General features: G+C 38.7%; 2 protein-coding genes across 8 annotated transcripts in view; both read right to left on the bottom strand.

Moving 5' to 3' along the window:
* Window positions 1-14053, bottom strand: part of LOC103469533 (uncharacterized) — a 479729-nt gene that overhangs the window by 95767 nt on the left and 369909 nt on the right. The gene's annotated exons all lie outside the window — the stretch shown is intronic.
* The window catches only part of LOC103462454 (zeta-sarcoglycan-like), a 343126-nt gene that overhangs the window by 63402 nt on the left and 265671 nt on the right, over window positions 1-14053 (bottom strand). The gene's annotated exons all lie outside the window — the stretch shown is intronic.

Below are 14053 nucleotides of genomic sequence, written 5' to 3'. Positions count from 1 at the left end.
TGTGCAAAACAAGACAAAATCTTGTCCAAGAAACAACCTATATGAGACAATAAATTGTGCATTCATGAACCATGGGCAGTGCTATTACGGTAGCTATTGTAGCCAAATTAAGATCTTCCCACCACTAGAGTGCGCCGTTTCCCTTAGTGATCACAGAAGGCTTTAGAAATTTAAAGAAAGCTGGAACAACACTAATTTGCTCGGTTGAAGGGACTTTCAGTATGTAATGCAACCAGCGTCATCTTTATTCAAAAATAGACAACTGAAAGATGGACTTTAATCACAAAAGACAGGAAACTGACTATCTGCTGAGTTTGAGATGGATATTTGATTACTGTAGATCTGTTAGGAACTACAGTAACTTTGTTAGGAAGAATGGTTGCAGGTGTGTGACATTCTGGGTTGTAAATATCCATCCATCCATTTTCTAACACCCTTGTCCTTAGTGGGGTTGGGAGGGCTGCTGGTGCCCGTCTCCAGCTACCGTTCCGGGCGAGAGGCAGGATTCACCCTGGACAGGTCGCCAGAGACAGGACAAACAACCACACACACACACCTAGGAAGACGTTAGAAAGACCAATTAACCTGACATGTTTTTGGACTGTGGGAGGAAACCAGAGAACCCAGAGAGAACCCACCATGCACAGGGAGAACATGCAAACTCCATGCAGAAAGACTCCGGGCTGGGAATCAAACCCAGAACCTTCTTGCTGCAAGGCAACAGCTCTACCAACTGCGCCACTGTGCAGCCCAGATTGTAAAAATGTTTTTTAAAATTATTTTAATAAACAAGGTTTATGTTTGGTTTTATGGTTAATAGTCTTGTGATTATCGGCCTGCACTTAACTGTAAAATTTGTTTTTGCCCAATTAGCAGTTTTTCAAAGTGTCCACGTTTGGTTTTTATTAATGCACAAGGTTGTCGAAAACAATTTTTGACACTTTTATAACTTTTATTAAACATAGCTTTCCAGTTCAGATACAAATGACTGTGAATTGCAGAGCTTGAATGCACCGGTTTTCTTTCTGTGATGGTCAAACCAAACAATAATACACATTAAATACACTAAAAACACACTTGTTGAAAAATCTTTCGCAATAAATGTTGAGTCACGCCTCCCTCCAGGACTCATTTCATGCACCATCGATCACTTGATGAACCATCCAGCAGCTCCTTCTTTGGTGGCATTTTCTGTAACTTAGGTCCTCTCTGATTGAATGTTGCTGCTCTTAAGCTGACAAGTGGATCAGCATCTCTCTTTTACTTTATGACGCTTTAAAAAAAGAATGATGGAACACATCTGCTTTCCTGCACCATTAATAACAGAATGGATTTTGGCCTTGTTTCCATCTGATACGTTCTCTTTCAATACATTTCTTGAAGCTCGCCATTTTGGTTGTGTCACTTGTACAGAACTCGCTTGTTTATAAGTATTCAAAACTTTCAACCAGGTGTTAAGTTTCAAAACAATGAGAGATCAGCAGGGGTGAAAGTAAGGGGGTACGGCAGGGTACTGCGTACCCCTAAAAGATTTAGAGGGGGTACACAGTACCTGCAAGAGAGGAGAGGCTGTAAAAAAATCAGTGGGTTCACTGTGCAGCCGCAAGTGCGCCCACTAAAGCCGTGATTGATTAGTTTTTCAAGAACAATCTAAAACATACTTAATCAGTTAATAAATAACTTTTTTCCCATTTCATATTGTTTCTGAACTGTTTGTGCTTTGCTAGTACAGTGGTGCAATACGTCGATCGTGGAAGGTTTTGAGTTGATCTCGGCATTAGGTGACAAACTGAACGCAGCCAGGAGGCTGAGACCAGCACGTCCTCCTCTGACTGGCTTAAAACGTTCATAACTTTATGAAAGAACAACAACAACAACAACAAAAAAAAATCAACAAAACGTGTTCAAATTAATTGTCCAACAAAAATAATAATCTCAGTGATTATTATTTCTACAAGGTGTTGCGCAATTCTATGGATTTCGGTTCCATTGCCAAAATAACTAGCAGAGCAGAAGTTTAAAATTAACTACCATATTTTCCGCACTATAAGGCGCATCGTATTATAAGGCGCACCTTCAATGAATGGCCTATTTTAACATTTTTTTTATATATAAGGCGGACCGCATTATAAGGCGCATAGAATAGACGCTTCAGTTTGGGTTGCCAATTTGTTCCGTACTCTATTATTACACATCCACATTGTTTAAATAATGATCATAATCAACAAGTAATCATGCAACTACATTCAAAGTTCAATCCCAGTATCTTAATTTAAATGTTTGCTGATATTCTCCAGTCCAGAACACTTTTTCTTTAAAGGCTGAGTAGTGTCATATAAATACAAGAAGCAGACATTTTAGTTACAGTTTTTGCCCATTCTTTAATTACATTTGTACTGACATATTAGCTAGCAAGTGATCCATTCATGTCAGCTTTCACATGTCAGTTGTAGAGCTTGTAACTGCAGACAGTTGAGTGTGGGCACTGGGTATGATGGACCCTTAATGCATAATGGTAATTCAGGATTTGTAAATAAATGCCACTGAGCCCCTCATGCCTTTACTTCCCTCAACTTCACTCTGATTAGACGCTGCTGAGCTCCATCAGTCACATACCTTTGAAATGACGTGTGAGATTTGACCAAGATAAAAGGCAGCATAATTGGAGTGAGACGACAAAGATAATGAAGCGACGAAGGTAAACCTGAACTTAAAAGAAGATAAAATGTCATTGGGTGATTCATTAATTTCAAATGGCATCAGGTTCATGAGTTGTAAAGGGAGAGTAAAAGGTAATATTTTTTTAAAAGGATCATTGAAGAAAGAGAATGGCTATGCAAGAAAGGGTGTGTGAACATGCTAGATGAGAAAATAAAAAGTGAGAATTTTCAAGATGAAAGTTTCTACTAAAGTTTATTTTTACAATAAATAATCAAAACAAACACACAGATGTAATACAAATGACTTTTTTTCAAATCCTACTTTGTCCCATTATCATCAAAAGCACAGTGTTCTTCTGTTTTCTACGTTTTTGCTTCTTGAAAGTATCACAGAACCTCGTATGTTGCACATTACCGTTGGAGAAATTGGGGGAGGGGAAAAAAAAAGTAATGTTAGAAAATTACTCCTCCATTTATATGGCACAGTTTTAGATAACCAGCGTCATCCAGACACCAATTCACTGCCTCTAATCCCGGGACATCATTACCAAGGCGGGTGAAAGGGTACGGCTTCAAAACTCCCAAGTTCACTCATCATCTTTATGGTCGGCCATTCAGAAGACAAAGATGACAGGTTCTCACTCACTTTAACGAGCTGACAGCAACAGAGAGGAAGAGAGAGAACAGAGGGATGAAAGGAGGAGAGCAATAAAACTGAGATGAGAAGCTCAAGGCCAATCCATGCTCTTAGACCTTCTCTCTGGAAGATGAGCCCACAGGAGGGAGCAGAGTAATGGCAGAGACTCTGCTACCTCACTCATATCAGTAAAATTCACGGCCGAAATTAGGACGTCAAATTATCGTCTCGGTGAACAGTTTGGTCAGCCAGAGTTAAGACTTTGTCCTGTTTGATGTGATGTTTCAGTTGCACTTTGAGATTTTAGATCTGGACAACAATCTGTTTAGTCTTGTTGAAGAAATTATAATATTTATTAGGAGTACGCCGATGGGCTGCACAGGTAGAGCTGTTGCCTTGCAGCAAGAAGGTTCTGGGTTCGATTCCCGGCCCCAGTCTTTCTGCATGGAGTTTGCATGTTCTCCCTGTGCATGCGTGGGTTTTCTCCGGGTACTCCGGTTTCCTCCCACAGTCCAGAAACATGACTGTCAGGTTAATTGGTCTGTCTAAATTGCCCCTAGGTGTGAGTGTGTGTGTGTGCGCATGGTTGTGTGTCTCTGTGTTGCCCTGCGACAGACTGGCGACCTGTCCAGGGTATACCCGGCCTCTCGCCCGAAACGTTAGCTGGAGATAGGCACCAGCACCTCCCAACCCCACTAAGGGAAAAGGGTGCAAGAAAATGGATGGATGGATGGATGGATGGATGGAGTACGCCAATGTTATCGGCCAACCGATATACCGGCGGTGGTTTTCTTAATTTTGGGGGATCGGTGATCAGCCAATACTTGGATGTGAAGCCGATCTCTGAGCCCCTTGAGATTTCAATTGAAGATATTAGGTTTTATAAGTAAAATGGATGATTATTATTGTTTTATTTACCTCAGCGAAGGTCTAAAAATCTAAAAATCAACCACCACTGTCCTGTTCTGCTCTCATGTGAGACGTTTGACGGACAGACCGGCCCACCAGGTCATGTCTGCACATTTGTAGTTATCAATAGTCACCCAATTCTTGCCAACTTGGCATCTTTCTTGTTATATTTAGCGACATTTCAGGCAACAACATTGTTATCGGGAAAAATCGGAATCGGCTTGATAGGCTTTTTAAAGATCGGCGATCGGTGAGAAAACCGCGATAGCTCCACCCCTGTTACTTAATATATAATTTATTGTAGTGCTTCGATTCACCAAATGAAACATATTAGATAAAATAATCACAGGTTGCTGTTTTCATGTCTTATATCTGTTCAGTATGATTTTCCAATCAAAGAGCTAATAAAAACACAACATTTAAGAGAATGTTACATCAGACCAATACAAGATATATATTTCAATAATGAAAGCGTGTTTATTAACTTCACACAAGGTTTTTCTTAAAATGTTTTAATCTGACAGACGAACCTCATCAAAACACATATTCAAATTTATAAATATCCACCCTTCCATCAATTGTTTATACCCACTTGCCGTAGCAGGATCACAATGGGACCGGCGTCAGTCTCCAGGGGTCAAGAAGCGAAGCTACACTCTGGACCGGTCACATGGCAACACAGAGGCACACAGGAAAGACAGCCATGCACACACTCATGCCTAGGGGCAATTTGGGGTAATGACCTGACTGTTTTTGGATGTGGGAGAAAGCCAGAGTATCTTGAGATGCACAGGGAGAACATGCACACAGAAAGACCCCAGGCTGGCATTCGAATGCAGAACCTTCAGAACCAACAGGGCTACCAACCGCACCATGAAGCCCATTTAGCTGTGATTGTGCAAATATTTAGGATTTCATGTGCATTTGTGAGCTCACCGAGAAATGAACATTTGATTGACATTTAATGCCACAAACAGATTTGTTTGTGCATAAATTTATGTCTGCTCCTAATGGGGGTAGCGTTTGCATATTAGATTCCCTAAGTCAGATGCATTTTAAACATACAGATGGATTTTCAAAATGTACCCAACGGGGAATCCGTCTGCTGCAGAGCAGGAGCTGGTGCTCAGCGTGGCGTTCTGTAGGTGTGTTTGTGTTGAGGGGTAGAAAAAGAATCTGTTCATCTGTTTTGTGCAAACTTTTGTAGCAGTAAATGTAACTGGTGTTACAGTAGTAAATGTGGAGATTTTATAGAGAAATGACAAGGAATGAACAGGAAGTCTTAATAGGCAGCAGGAAATTGATTCATTGTTTTCTTTAAAGCTTTTAGTCTTGAGCTTCTATGGCGTCTACAGGGTCTAAACAACTTTGATGCTGTTTGAAAGACTTTGATACAAGGTATGTATAATCTAGAAAATACAACGCAGATCCTACTTTTGCCTTTGGCTCTAAGTGCTAATAAATATTGTAGTTTGTGAATACAATGATAAAAATTACAGTCACGTTTCCTTGATTTTGTTTTACTAAAACATCTAACACTTTCCCAGTTGCTTGGTGTAACTTTTCTACATCACTCAGGCACACGTTGTGTAGCATTAACTCTAATCATGAATAATCAATGACAGAAAAGATATATTTTTAATTGATTCAGCTGTTAACAAATAAGCTGAAAATGGGGACTTTTTTTTAAAGCCATCTTGTCTAACAGAATCAAATGTTTCACATTTTGTAGTTGCGTCAGAAGTTTGCATACGCTAGTCCTAGTCCTGGATGTTGTAATAAGGTCAGGCTCTTAAAAGGTGCATTTGAGTCATTTCAAACTAGAGCAAATATCTTAGTACACTTAAAATAAGCAAGTAATAGGAAAAACCTCTCATGAAATATTCTGCCAGTGGAACCAGTACGTTTTCAAACTTAACTATTGTTGCGCAACAAAGTTTTACATCAGTTGGGTTTAATACTCATTAAGAACGCCACTCTTTCCCAAGAACTTTGATTAAGCAAGATAGACTAAAATGTTCTTGGAGTTTTCACTTTTCCTGGCTTTAATATTCTTTGGCCAACTTTTGCTGTTCTTAAATGTGCAGCATAAATAAAAATATAAATCTGACACCGACATCCATCGATTTTCTATATTCTTACAGGCAGATTGTTGCCCATGTTCAGTCGTTTGGAGAGAGGGAAGCTTCACACCACGGCTCCAGGTCAAGCACAAGACAGAGAAACGACCATAAAACAAACATTACTCCTAAAGGCAATTTAGATACCAATATGCAAACTTATACAGGAAGCCTCTGCTTGCATTACAGAAAAGCCGCAATAACCAATTCTTGTTTTAAAATGTCATTCAAATGGTTTTATATTCAAAATCCCAAAATGTGTACGACATTCACCCCGCTGATTAGCTCACAGTACGCAAACTTCTGACTGGCACTGTAAAGTCAAAATCCATCTTCCGCTGCTCTTAAAACACTTACGGTTGCTGCAAGGCTTCAACTAGAGGACATGTTTAATTAAATACAGCTTTAATTGAATGTAGCTTCCATTCGTCCTCACTAACCACTAACATGGCATCGCTGTAGCAGCTGAACAGTTGAATGTCAGCTAAAATTGTTTTCTGATTATTGTGCGCGTAGTGAGAACTTGCAAAGTCAGATTTCATTTATTTCTCTATTACGCTCGGTGTAATTGTAAATTCGCATCATTGCAACCCCCCCTCTCTCCAGAGGAACAAATGATGTACATAACGGTCGTAGTTAGCTGTGATCATAATTTCAGCCGATTTCAGCCTGTTGTCGTTTTGCTGTCCGAGACCCACAGAAACACAAAGTGGTTTTATTCTGGCTTATCTAAGCAACAAAGTTAAAACTCGTCTTCCAGCTTTAAAACTTTACGACGACAAATGAGTTTACATAGACATCCAGAAGTTACTCGTTCCCTTATGAACTTACTGTACTTTTTTGTGGCCCTCGAATTGCACATGGCTGACTGTTCCCATATATTAAGGCCTGTTATTTGACCTTAATATAGCATATATAAATGATGTTTTCACCACTTGTTCACATGTGCCGATCAAACGACTCAATTCATTCTCCACCAGTGATCTGTTGGTGTTTGATGCTGGTTGGAAATGAATAAAATAAGCCTGAACTAAAGATCACGTTTCTTGGCCCCACTTTATACTGACGTTCCATAAAACATGTCGTCTGTTTGCTGTCAGGTTGTGTTGTGGTAATGCTGGGCCATGGTCTGTTGTTGGTAAAACTGCTTAGTAATTAAGCAAACACTTGTCACGTGTAATACCACAGAGATAATCCCGATCTCTTTCTTAAATGTCCTTCCTCTGTTTAAAGATGTTCACAGACTGATAATCCTCAATGGAATATTTAATAAGCAGCAGAAAACACTTCAGAAAGCTTCTGTTGCTACTTCAGACTGCGCGGCTCTGTTTCAATATTTGCAAAAAAGTGTCTCTGTTACAGTTTATGGTGTTACTTTATTAAAAAGGATACTGTCTGGTGGTCATTTTCCATGGTCTGCAGCTGCATGATATTAAGTGTATTAGAGGGTGTTTCGTCAGAAAACATATTTTTAAAAGGAAATTAGGTATAAAACCGCAACATACGAATATACTGTTGCTATAGAGATATAGCTATAAACCATTTTTGTTAGGCTTGTTAATTTTTATGCATTTACCAACAGACTGCATCATAAAATGTTGCTTGGTGACAGATTTAAATGGGGATAATTTTCCACTTGTGGATTTAATGAACTAATAAGCTTGAAATGCGCCAAGTTATCCAGCTGTGTAATATATAATTATATTGATTAGTACTTAGGAGAAAAAAACTTTTCAGAAAGGAAAAATGCTTGAAAAAGTAAACATTTTTAATTTATGCATCACTAAAATTACACCTGGATTTTCAAATTAGTACATAATTGGAGTTTTTTTTTTTTTCCAGATATCTGAAAACATTAATGTGCTTCAAGAATTTGTTTTCAATCAAAATCAAAAATGTCCAGTTGACGGTTAGTGTTGAGGGTGAGCCACAAAACAAGGTGGATGTTCACGCGATGTTGGTCTGATGGATATTAGTGGAAAATTAAGTGGAAAGAAAACAATGGCAGAAAAAGTTGCAGAGACAACAAGGCAACTGAAGCCATGAGGGGGCAGAGCAAGTTAGAGAGAAGAATTTAAGGGAAATCCTCAATTTGTAGACTTAAGTCAGAGTGCTGAACTAAACCACAGTCAAAGTCAAATGAAAACAAATTTACCATTTCATTTGGAAGTATGAAGCCACGGAATCCAACATGCTAGGAGGATTAGGGAAGGTTTGTCACCTGAATTTGATCACATTTAAAGTCGGAACAGCCATCTGGGATGATATTTTAGAGCTTTCATGCTGATAACCTCCAAGACGGTAACACCATTTTTCTCTAGAAGTTGGCGCTTCCTAGGCAGCATTCAGCTTCCGTGCACCACAATTCTGGAACAAACTTCCAGAAAATGGCAAAACTGCTGAAATATCAAGCCTTAAAACCCAAATGCTTAAGAGTTGCCCCTGATTAGCAGTCAGTGGAACATTGATCGACACATTTGATGTGTGTTTGCTTGATGACTTTGATGATGGCATTTGACAAAATGTAATGTTTACTGCTGGTTTCATAATTGATGACCGTACGATGTTTTTATGGTGTAAAGTACTTTGAACTGCTTTGTCGCTGGAACGTGCGACACAAATAAACCTGACTCCCACTGCCAAATTGCGGTTTGTAATTATGCAAAGAAGGAACTTGACAAAGTGCTGAGCGCATACTGTACAGTCGGTACTGTTCAACAGTTTGACATTTGTAAATAAAACTCCCCTCTTCATGGTGCAACAGTATAAATGATTGAAATACACCTCTGTCTTATTGGGTTTAACTTTTGGACTTGAGTTACCAACATTATGTTTTTAGGTTATGTTCAAATTTATTGAGATGCTCCTGTATTTGTTTCAGCACAGGAATAAAGGAACGATCCCAGCCGTGCTGTTAGCTGACTTACAATTGATCGTCCAATTAAATCATTCTAAGCAACGGCACAAACGGAGAAAAGTTATTTTTTGTGAACGAGACAGTAATATTAAATAATCTTTTATCTTTTCTGCTAAGTCTGAAGTCCTGAATAATACACTCTCCAACATAACTAAATAATATCCCCCAAGGTCAGAACAGTTCATTATTTTTCCCTGCAAACATAGAAACATTTAAAACTGTGTGGATTTTACATAAAAATGCAGAAGGTCCAAACTCGCCTCTAACCATGTGGTGAGTTTTAAACACAACCAGGGCTGACAGTTTGCAGTGGGCTGCGAAAACGCTAGAATATGTTGGCAGTAATGATTGAGTGTCAGAAACATTTGTGCCTTCTGCTGAAGCAGGCGTCTCTGCTAGGAAAAAAAAAAAGAATCTGAAAACTGCAGACCAAAAAGCCGGGGGTTGGAAAATATAATTTTTTTGCAAATGGGAAAGATGAAGCAGCTCTGATTTTGTACGAACATTTTTTTTATTTATTACTCTACATCTTTAACCTCTGAGCATTTTTGTCCATAATAAGGCTTTTTGGGTTTTTGTATAGTTTACCAATGCAATATTAATATGATCCCTTTTTTAACCCTCCTGGTAAGTTGCAGGGCAAATTGACCCGTTTTAAAGTTTACTTTTTTTTTTAAAATAGTTGGAAGTATTTTTTTTGCAATGAAACTTTTTCTATTTGTCTTAATAGGTGCACTCTACATATAAATTGAAAATCTATTCATTTTACACATTTGTAACCCCCCCTGCCTCTACTTGTTACCTCGATACTGTTCGGGTCAATTTGACCCGGCAGTCAAGTTAAAGTGCAAAAAAAGATTAAAAAATGTCCAATTCTATATGTTTCCTTGCAGCTATGAACCATATTTCACCACACACACACACTAACACAACACACCACACACACACATGCCCGCGCAGACACACACAAGCCCACTTTCTCCCTATTCTCTTTACTTCACTATGAGCTGCGAGAAAGCAGGTGTTCATACAACTTTTGACGGGAACCTTTTCCATTCCCGTGGACAAACTCCACCCACACTGAGTGGACACTCAGCAGAAGTGGAGGAAAACATAAATACTCTCTGCACGACTCATTTGTCTTGATTTTAATTGGCGGGTCAATTTGACCCGGAACAGTACGTGTGTCTCAAGTTCAATTATAAAGATCACTCATTGTAAAAAAAAAAAAATGTAATATAAAAAAGTTTACCAAAGATCAATTTCAAGAAAATTATTGTTTTTTCTGTCAAGGTTTTTTTCAGTGGACATAAAAAATGTAAATTCCATTTTGTATGTCCAAATGAGTAATTGAGTAAGTTGTCATTAATCCTTAATTTCTGAGAAATAAAAAAAACATCATTGCACAAATATTGATTGAAATGGTTAGTATTGGAGTTAATAATCAGATACAAAAATGTTTTGGACGAATCTTTTGGTTTCTGACACGATTGCATGATAAAACACTCCCTGGTTGAAAATGCACAAAACCCAAGAATAGGTAAGAGATGAAGTAAAATATGACTCAACCACATCAAAGAACACAGATGATGATCTCCAAATGTAGATCCAAATGATAATTAATAACAGAATGAACACAAAATTAAACCAAAACCCAATCACCCATTGATCAGGACAAATAACACAAATCACTACAAGTTGTATTGATCAACATCGTTGCTGCGATGTCAAAACCTTCACTGACGAGCAAACAGTCAAAATAAAAAGATTGTTTTATTGACATTCATGTAGGGAAATGTATGAGTAACTGAATAGAAATATTGCAGTAATGTTTACATAGAGGAACATTTGAAGTGGCTCTTCATCTGAATAGCTAAAAATAATAAAACGAGGGAATTTTGTTCTATAACTGAGCCTTTCTACATTGTATTGTAATATTTTGAATATCTCCATAGCTGTTTGAGTGTTAGTTGCTTAAGACGTGAGTGGATATGCAGATCATATAAGAGAAACTATATGTCTTATCAGCATTTCTAGCATTTCATCTTTCGAAGCCTCGCAGAGCCCTGAGATCACAGGCATGTTGCTGATTAATGTGGAAAGAAAATGATGCTCATTCATCTTTCGCCCCGTCTTATTCTCCCCTCCCTTACTTTATTAATGGCTGTAATCAACCCCAAATAAATAATTTCTGTTCTTAGCACATGAATCTTGCTTTCCCACCTGTGGCAAAGTCATAAGTTGAACTGGAACATGCTTGGTGGTGCAGTTTCCACCATTGTCTCTGGTATCTCTCTTCTCTACCATTTCAAACTTCTGTCCTCGTTTTTTTTTGTTTTTGTTTTTGTTTTTTTGAGAGGTCTCAAAAACACCTTAAGGTGACATGAAGGGTTGGTGTGGTGCAGCAGAGGGCCTGCTCTGCTCTTTGGCAGGTAAAAACACTTCAAATCATGCAGTGACCCTCTTGTTTCCTGCTGTTGCATCATTGACATGCTGGCTGTTGTTCACTTTGAAAAGGCCAAAAAGACATTTCTTTTGCCTTCTTTTGTTTTTCCTCAAGGTGTGAAGGCCCTGTGTGTTTATGAGTCATGTTTTTTGTTTTTTTTGTCTTTAACTGGGATGTTTTCGTGCATCATTCTTGGGTTTGTCTTGATTTTATTTGGTTGTGTTAATTTTTTTTAATGTTTTGGTTTCTGTGAGAAGCGCCTGCTACGCTCTTTTGTAGGGTTGCCTCTTTGTTTGCCTCTTTGCTTTCGAGAGTCTAATTTCCACAGCTGTGCTCGTTTCATCATCATCCACCTTAGTAAACATGGTGGTACGAAAATGTTGCTTGTTGTTTTGTCCAGTCCCTATTAGTTGCATCAAGCTCTGTTTTTGTGTTTCGCTCAGATTTGTTTAACAACAATCTAGCTTAACTTTTGGAGAAACGTTTTTGGACTTTGGAGGAAATTGGCTTGGACATTAAATGTTATGGTATATTTTTCATTCCTAGAAAAAATGTAATCAGTGTTATATTAAATTTTGCATAACGTTATGCAAGTTAAGTAGGAGTGATGATGACTCATGAGGTAGGAGTTTGTCCTGTAACTCATGGGTTGCTAGTTTGAATCTCAGTTTTTATTTTGTAGCACTTGAATTATGATAGACTGATCAAAATTACTTTAGCTCAACACTCTTGTGGGATCATTTGTTTTTTTTTTACTCTGACCTTGTGTGCGCTTTTACAAAAAACATTTTCTGCGTGGTTTCGGGAACTGACGGTCTGACGGTCCCCTACTTCCCCGCTGTCTGATCGTGACATTTTCACTGAGAAAAACTGTCACCATGCCAGGACAGTATAACACGAGACATATGACCTGAAAGAAAGACCAAAACAAGCTATTTTTTTCTCCTTCACCAATCAGAACCAGGTGGAAAATCTGTCAATCGTGCTTGTGTACACATTCGGTATTGTAATAAATTATTGCTATGTAAGCTGGATGTCCATGTTTTTCCATTTTCTTATTTTATTTTTTTAAAGAAAAACACAGACTGCTGAGGGAATTGGGCAGCAGTCACATTGGGCCTCCTCTGCTTTGGTATTCACCGCCGATGTACAAAAGCAAGCACTTGCGGGCATTTCATCTATCCGTGCTACTAATTGAAATGGTCCAGTATCTCTTGTACAAGCTAAAGAAAGTTGGTCCTCTGGTGGGTTTTAAGTCATGAATGCTAATAAGGTAGAACTTCTCTCTCCTCCGAGTGCGTGAGGTTTTCCGGGGAGGAGAAATCACCGTCTTTCTTTGAGGATTTTTTTGAACCTCCCTTCGAGAGCGTCAATGGCGAATGGAGAACATGCGTTTTTGCTCCTGTCTTTCAGTGCGTTTGTGTTAATTCAGGTGCTGAGTCAGCACAAGAGCAACAGGGGGAGAGGGGGGAAGCAGCAGGATGAGATCAAGAAGCCAGGGGGATTTCTGGTGCCTGAAAGATGAAACTCCACAAGAGGATTCATCTTGTCCTATTTTATACAGTCAGCCAGTTACTGAAATTTTCCACAGCGCTTAGGTTTGATGATGTTTGCACATTGCAGCTCGCCATTGATGAAACAGTTACTTGCGTGCACGGTTTTGACTGAAATGTAGGCTTAAGTACGGTTATGCATAAGTTTTGCTTCCTTGCAAATATGAATTCAAATCTATTCTGTTAAGGTTAAAACAGAATCTCAATAAGCCACAACTACTGAAACACAGTCGACTGAAGCCGAATGCCAGGCCCAATACTTCTAAAAAACAGACTAGCTCTAGTGTCTGCAGAGGAAGCACATAATGCTTAAGGCACACACACAAGAGCTGGAATACTTTTCTTGCTGAGAGAAGAGTCTGTAGCGAGTTTAACAGTGAGAAGTGAGCTATAAGGGATTTCAAAACTTCGGAAAGAGAAATACTATATACAACGTCTGGCCTGCCGATGGTAATAAGAGCGGCTATTCATGGTTCTTCATGTTTACATCAAAATGAAAATTTCGGTTCCGGAAACAGAAAACACCATTCATGTCACCTGGCTGTCAGACTGTTATTGTAGCTCTCCATTTCTCTCCATTTTATGTTTATGTGTGGCCAACAGCTACAGTCTGGTTTGAGCAAAGGTATGTTTTACTACAAAACAACAACAAACAAAACAACCATCTGTCCGAGGGCATTTTTGACATGATTATTTTGTTTATAATAATTTCTCCAATGTGTTCAGTGAGTCAAGTTTTGAAAATGTACAGCAAGACACATCTGAACCTTAAATCTAAAAGTGTTTCAGTGAAGCAGAGAACCTTATGTCC

This window comes from Poecilia reticulata, chromosome 1 (assembly GCF_904066995.2).
Source record: "Poecilia reticulata chromosome 1, P_reticulata-male-v2, whole genome shotgun sequence".
Lineage (NCBI taxonomy): Eukaryota > Metazoa > Chordata > Actinopteri > Cyprinodontiformes > Poeciliidae > Poecilia > Poecilia reticulata.
The sequence above is the reverse complement of the archived record's forward strand: the minus strand, read 5'-3'. Positions and strand labels throughout refer to the sequence as shown.